The sequence below is a fragment of the Ornithodoros turicata genome, chromosome 9 (genome assembly GCF_037126465.1).
Source record: "Ornithodoros turicata isolate Travis chromosome 9, ASM3712646v1, whole genome shotgun sequence".
NCBI lineage: Eukaryota > Metazoa > Arthropoda > Arachnida > Ixodida > Argasidae > Ornithodoros > Ornithodoros turicata.
In genome coordinates this window covers 5,589,195-5,596,445 of record NC_088209.1, presented here as the reverse complement: position 1 = coordinate 5,596,445, position 7,251 = coordinate 5,589,195, and the positions used below count along the sequence as shown (strand labels likewise).

Genomic DNA, 7,251 nt, shown 5'->3' with positions numbered 1-7,251 from the left:
CTCCTCGAGACGCGGACGGTAGTTCCATAGGCGAACGGGCGGGTGTTATGGTCGTGTATTATAGAGATGCTCGTGGTCCGACCCCCGTGACCTGAACGTGACCGCCAGAAATCTAACGGTTTTAGTCTCCAGGATCACTCTAGGGGCATCGCGGTCGGTTGTCTTGGGGTTCAGTCATCTACTAAATCGCGTGAACACCGACGTGCGGGCCAATCAGGCCACTTCACCAGCAATGAAAAAAAAAAAGAGTGTTACATTGAAAGTATATAACCACCAGTCCCGCATATGTACTATTTACTACCATAGTTAGACTGTTGAAAGATGGAAGTCACTGAAAAGGTTAGCCAGAACAGAATTGTAGGCCGGTCCTACGTTAGCTCAGACAGGGAGGTCCCATGGACCTCCTGAATTTGCATAATTTTATATATATATTTAGACGATCATCGCAGATGATGATCAACATTGGTAAAATTAATCATTCGAATACTTTCCGTGCAAAAAATCGAGAAATCCAGCCCTGAATTCGATTGTTGCAATTTTGCCGTGTTTGCACACTCTCAGAAACGAAACGGATAAATTTCCGCTTACGTCCAATCTTACCCTTACTAAGCGTAAAGTTCGACAAAATCGCAGGCGCCGTATCCGTCAAGCTCTGTTTTATTCCTAGTACCCGTAAACGCGCTCGCTGTAAGCGTAAAGGGCGGAGTTTTATGCGTAAATGGGACGGAGGATATGATTTACTCATATCCTGACGCATACGATTTCGTCTTGACGGATAAACTGAGGCTCTGCGTTAAGTATTAGCTCTTTACGCCTATATTGACGCATATTGTTTTTCAATTGTTATACGGGCCCTGCCTTCTGAGAACACGTGCATGGTTCCGTGTGCAAAGCGTCTTTCATTTCGCCTGGTTAACGGTCACTCTCGCTTCTGACGTCTCATATTATCCATTTACGCTTATATTGACGCTTATTGTTTTTCAATTGTTATACGGGCCCTGCCTTCTGAGAACACGTGCATGGGTCCGTGTGCAAAGCGTCTTTCCTTTCGCCTGGTTAACGGTCGCTCTCGCTTCTGGCGTCTCATATTATCCATTTACGCTTATATTGACGCTTATTGTTTTTCAATTGTTATACGGGCCCTGCCTTCTGAGAACACGTGCATGGGTCCGTGTGCAAAGCGTCTTTCCTTTCGCCTGGTTAACGGTCGCTCTCGCTTCTGGCGTCTCATATTATCCATTTACGCTTATATTGACGCTTATTGTTTTTCAATTGTTATACGGGCCCTGCCTTCTGAGAACACGTGCATGGGTCCGTGTGCAAAGCGTCTTTCCTTTCGCCTGGTTAACGGTCGCTCTCGCTTCTGGCGTCTCATATTATCCATTTACGCTTATATTGACGCTTATTGTTTTTCAATTGTTATACGGGCCCTGCCTTCTGAGAACACGTGCATGGGTCCGTGTGCAAAGCGTCTTTCCTTTCGCCTGGTTAACGGTCGCTCTCGCTTCTGGCGTCTCATATTATCCATTTACGCTTATATTGACGCGTATTGTTTTTCAATTGTTATACGGGCCCTGCCTTCTGAGAACACGTGCATGGTTCCGTGTGCAAAGCGTCTTTCCTTTCGCCTGGTTAACGGTCACTCTCGCTTCTGACGTCTCATATTATCCATTTACGCTTATATTGACGCTTATTGTTTTTCAATTGTTATACGGGCCCTGCCTTCTGAGAACACGTGCATGGGTCCGTGTGCAAAGCGTCTTTCCTTTCGCCTGGTTAACGGTCGCTCTCGCTTCTGGCGTCTCATATTATCCATTTACGCTTATATTGACGCTTATTGTTTTTCAATTGTTATACGGGCCCTGCCTTCTGAGAACACGTGCATGGGTCCGTGTGCAAAGCGTCTTTCCTTTCGCCTGGTTAACGGTCGCTCTCGCTTCTGGCGTCTCATATTATCCATTTACGCTTATATTGACGCTTATTGTTTTTCAATTGTTATACGGGCCCTGCCTTCTGAGAACACGTGCATGGGTCCGTGTGCAAAGCGTCTTTCCTTTCGCCTGGTTAACGGTCGCTCTCGCTTCTGGCGTCTCATATTATCCATTTACGCTTATATTGACGCGTATTGTTTTTCAATTGTTATACGGGCCCTGCCTTCTGAGAACACGTGCATGGTTCCATGTGCAAAGCGTCTTTTCCTTCGCTTCGTTAACGGTCGCTCTGGCTTCTGGCGTCTCACGGTCTCACGTCATGCACGGTCTAGCAAATGTAAGTTGTCACATTTTGCGCTGGGTGTCTGTAGTTTTTTTTTAGTTTCATATTTCATCTGTGTCAAACTTATCACAGGAAGAGATGGCATCGAACGAGACAACGTCGCACGATATGGGGGTAAGGCACTCGGACGACGCTGCTTGAACAGTGGTGATTCTCCACGCTATCTCCGCGCTACAAATTCGTATGCGTACGCCCATTGTCCATCAGGTGCATGGAGGAAGGAAAGCTTTCCTTTCTCCATGATCAGGTGAGACTCTCTTCGTTCTCGTTTTCCTCGGATGTGCGTTTCTCCCCGTCGAAGCATCTGTGTTAACGATTCCTCAATCCGTTCTTGTAATAGGAGTTCGGATGATTATTGCTGATTATACCGCAGCATGATGTGTTGACATGAAGCAAATCGATTTGCTGATGGTCACGATTTTGGATAACGTGGTGGAGGTAGTGGTGGTGGTGGTGCTGCAAAACACGTGTGGAACGCCACTTCTTAGACAGCTGAAATGAGTTACGCGTGTAACATTATTCAGTTAACTGTTACCTTAAAGGACTAGAGTGTTTCCAGTTGTAGTAAGTGGTTTTTGAAGTCCATGTTACGTTTATGACTATTTCATGTAAGCGGCCTCTGCGGGGATGGACTCAGGTCTGGCAAAGAGCACCTCATCGGCATGATTTATTTCGGCGTTACCATATTTACGAGATTAACTTTCCCATTTAAACGCTAGAAACAGTATCAGCCCCGCGATATATACTGCTGCACAGACACGTGCACCCATTTGACAGTACCACAGATTACATCAATGACATGATAAACTGATTTACAGGTCTAACAAAATTCAGTTGAATGCTACTTAAAGGATGAGAAAGATTTCAGAATGCTATGTTTGCCAGCCTGTGACCATTTCATGTGGGAGGTCTCTGGAGATGACCCAGGTCTGGCGAAGAAGACCTTATCTACATCACGTATTATGACGCTAGCACATTTTCGAGATTAGCTTTCTCATTGAAATGCAATACCATATCTTTGGAATCTACTGTTGAACGGACATGCGTAGCCTTTTGACAATATCAACAAGCACATAATTTTGCGCTCGTGACAATAAACTTCTATGTCCAGCATCCCAAGGAACAGGACACGACACGCTCTTCGTAGCCATGCTGGACTGCATAATACCACGCATGCACCCTCAGCTGCATTAGGTGGTGCTCCTACAATTTCTACTGTGCGACACATTCTGAGAAGAAGTACACGAGACTCTACTCCCTCACGCATGTACAGCCAGTACAACTCACCCGTAAAGATGACTTGTAAGTTGTGACTGCTTCATGAGTAATGATGCGTTGCTCGATAAATGCAACGTCTGCAATACACTGAACTATACAGGGTGTTCAAAATTAAGCTTTCACGAGCGCTACGCAATCACAGCGATAACAGGAAACCGGATGATAACTTTACGCTACTTGTGTAAGAAACAGTTGCTGCTAATTATGTAGCACCTGTTTCTTACTCAAGGAACAGAAGAATAGCAGCCAGTTTTCTTTTGTTCGCCTATTTATCAAGTGCTAGTGAAAGCTAAATTTTGAACACCCTGTATACTTCAGTTATTATACGGTGATTTCACGCCGGATCATGCACGGTGGTCATTTTTTTTTCTTTCAAACATATATTAAAACCTCGTCCTTAGGATGCATATTGGCGCTGAAAGTAGCTGAAAATAATCGGTGGTTCTATTTTAATGAATTATCATTCTGATGTGGACATTTCGACCATTGCGTTTCCTACGCAGTTTGACGCCACGTATCTTCATAACTATTTAACCCTTCTTTTTACATATTGTCTGGGGTGGGTAGCATTGCATTGTAAGTTGTGAAGATCCTAAGGTTTGCCTTTGAGGAGATAAAAAATCGCAAAGTTGCCTCATTTGTAAAATATGGTACGTTTTGGGAACCTCACAACTCGGCTTCTAGTTGAAACACCCGGATCTGATACCCGATATCTAAATGACATAATTAACATTGATGTCAATTGTGAATTTATTTCGTATGCGGACGATGCAAGCGTGTTTTCCAGTGGCTCTGATAATGATGTAATAGCCACTACTGCTAACGAGATGCTTTGCAACTTGGAAAAATGGGTTAATTTAAACTCTTCACGCATTAATAGTAGTAAAGCTGAAGCAATCATATTTCGACCAAAAACAGGAGCGTTAGTCCAAATAAAGAGATAGTATATCTTAATAGTCCTGTTGATATTGTAAAATGCATCAAATGTTTCAGTGTCATCTTTAACAAACAGTTGCTATGGGATGAACACATTGAATATGTTCGTTACTAGATCGGCAGGTTGATACATGATCCTTCGATGCATCGAAATAGGAACGAGGACAAACACGAGAGACACGCTACGTTCGCATTGAATACGTTGAGAATAAACTGTGCAAAATATTAGGCATGACCGCTACGCATAGACACATGTTTCCTTTTCGAATTAAGCTACTACTATACCGTTCACTGTTCATGTCTCACCTAAACTATTGCCATTTAGTCTGGGGTACAACAAAGAAGAATAGTCATGCTGAACGCTTGCGAACAAAATGAACGATGTTACGAGTAGGAATATATGGGATGCGCGGTGTCGAATTTGTGCATTTTCCGTAGATATCCCTCAGAAAAAGTCTATTGGGGCCGTTGCCCCGGTTACGCCCCATTTCGTCCAAACGTTTATTTCGTCCAAGAACTCACAACGTCCAAATATTTAATTCGTCCGAAAAAATTGGACGTACTGAACACTTGGACAAAACGAACAGGCGAGGAGAAACTTGCCCAGCGCGTCCAATACCCGTACCGTCCAATAGCTCATTTCGTCCAAATGGGGGAATGCCCAAAGGCTCTGCTGCTTTCGGCAGGCGACTGCCTGGCTGCATTCATGAAAGCACAGGCCATTTTGACACTGGGTGAAAGGCAGGTGACTGTATTCATGAAAGCAAATGGATTATCGGTCAAACGGGGAATCACAGAAACCACAAACCCGTTCACAGGACCGCTGACCTACAGTGACCATCCAGTTAACGATGTGTTGTTTTCTATAACTCTGTTCTCACTGAGTACCGCGTTTCCCAATGTCAGTGATCTTTCTTGGAAACATCTAGGGATCTGAAAGGAAATTTGCGACCCTTTGCCTTTACGTAGACTACTTCGAGCGGCAGTGGCTTATAAACGCTCATCTCTGGAATTATTTTGCTAATGAGGACGATCTCCGCACAAACAATCACGCCGAAGGGTGGCATAATTCGCTGCTCATGAAATTCAAATAGCCAACCCGACATGACGCTTTCGAAGTTCCGAATTTCAGTCAAGCATACACAATGCTAACCAAGTAAGCAACAAATTCGCATAATCAGGGAACATCATCATGATAATTAAGAGGATATAGCATATATACTTCCTCGCTTGCTCTTTTTGTATTCATGCTTCTTACCGCCATTTGTAGGTACGCATTCAGCAGCTGCTGAACGGGGCTTCGCCAAACAGGAGATGACGCAGTTTTGTGGAGAACAACGCGGCGATACAAGAGGCTCGCTCTTCCTTCTCATGGGTGTACGGAAGATACAGCTCAGGGGAAATGATGCTCGAAGCACCCTTCAGAGCGTAACACAGCAGTTTGCTCATGTCATCAATGCATACCTGCAGCACATGTCCCACTTGCTGGGCCATGCTAACTAATAAGTTAGTTGTTCAAACGAAAAAAAAAAAGAAGAAATAAACGGAGCAGGCTGGGCATTTGTTTTTCGTTTTACTCGGTGTATAACATGTTTCAGTGGGAATGGGTGGGTTCTTTCTCCCTACCGAAATTGCTTGGTCCCTGGCCCAATCCAGCCCAGCAACGCTCTGCGCTCAAAGCTCTTCTGACATTTCTGGACACCATCGGACTTCGATCGTTATTGTAAAGGGGCTCGTTATTTTATTCCCCCCATTCCACCAAGCACTGGGGTAGAGTATCGCCTGTTGCGATGAAACTCCCCACTCTCCAAGACCGAAAATAAAGTTGTTGTTGTTGTTTACCTTCAACTACTGGAAACTTTCTTCAACTTCAACTGGAAACTTCAACTTTCTGGAAAGAAGAGATCAGGTCCCCCCCTCAAGTCCTCCGAGCCCATTTTCATGCTCTGGTAGACGAGAAGTTTTCTACGTTTACGGCCGCATATACAGATGGCGCATCCCGAAACAACAAGTCCGTCTCACCATTCGTCATACCATCCGAAGGCGTGGTGCAAGGCCGACGCCTTTCACATCCAACCTCCTCCACAGCTGCGGAACTCTATGCCATCCTTTTCTTTCTACAACACATCGCTGATTTTACCCCGCGGGAATGGGCAGTCTTCACAGACTCCAAATCTGCACTTCAAGCTATTGAAAATTCCGGCATACGAGGCCCATCCGCACCCCTAGTCACAGATGTGTTAATGGCTTACCACACTGTCTACGCAGCAGGCCACAGGCTAGTTCTCCAGTGGGTTCCAGCCCATTGTGATGTCGTGGGGAACGAGCAGGCCGACAGCGCCGCAGAAGCAGCACTCTCGTCTCGGAAACGGACCAGTATTGTTCTGCTGAGAGGAGACCGCCGTTCCTTTCCGCGACGCCTCGTGACACCCCTGGCTTCCCACCAATGGACCACCGACATTCTCCCCCATCTATGTTAAGCAGAGTTGATCCAACGCTCGCTTTCCGCATGCCACGAAACACCCCTCGTCAAGATGCTACATTAATCCACCGAATGCGACTCGATGTGGCCTTTACAGCTCAGTGGCGTTACCGCTTGAGACAAGTTGACTCTCCCACCTGCAGCCACTGTGGTGCTCTTGAGGATCTGGAGCATATTCTTCTTCATTGCCCCCACTACCAACCTTCCCGAACCGCACTCTCCGAGTCTCTTAGTCAGCTGGACTCTCGCCCCTTCTCCCTATCGAAATTGCTTGGTCCCTG

At 45.6% G+C, this 7,251-nt stretch overlaps 1 long non-coding RNA gene across 1 annotated transcript; it reads left to right on the top strand.

The window, feature by feature from the left end:
- Positions 1–6: 6 nt before the first annotated feature.
- Positions 7–6,048, top strand: LOC135369244 (uncharacterized). The gene is made up of 3 exons (XR_010415015.1): positions 7–2,521; positions 3,386–3,576; positions 5,759–6,048. It is a non-coding gene; the product is annotated as an uncharacterized LOC135369244 (long non-coding RNA).
- Positions 6,049–7,251: the final 1,203 nt, after the last annotated feature.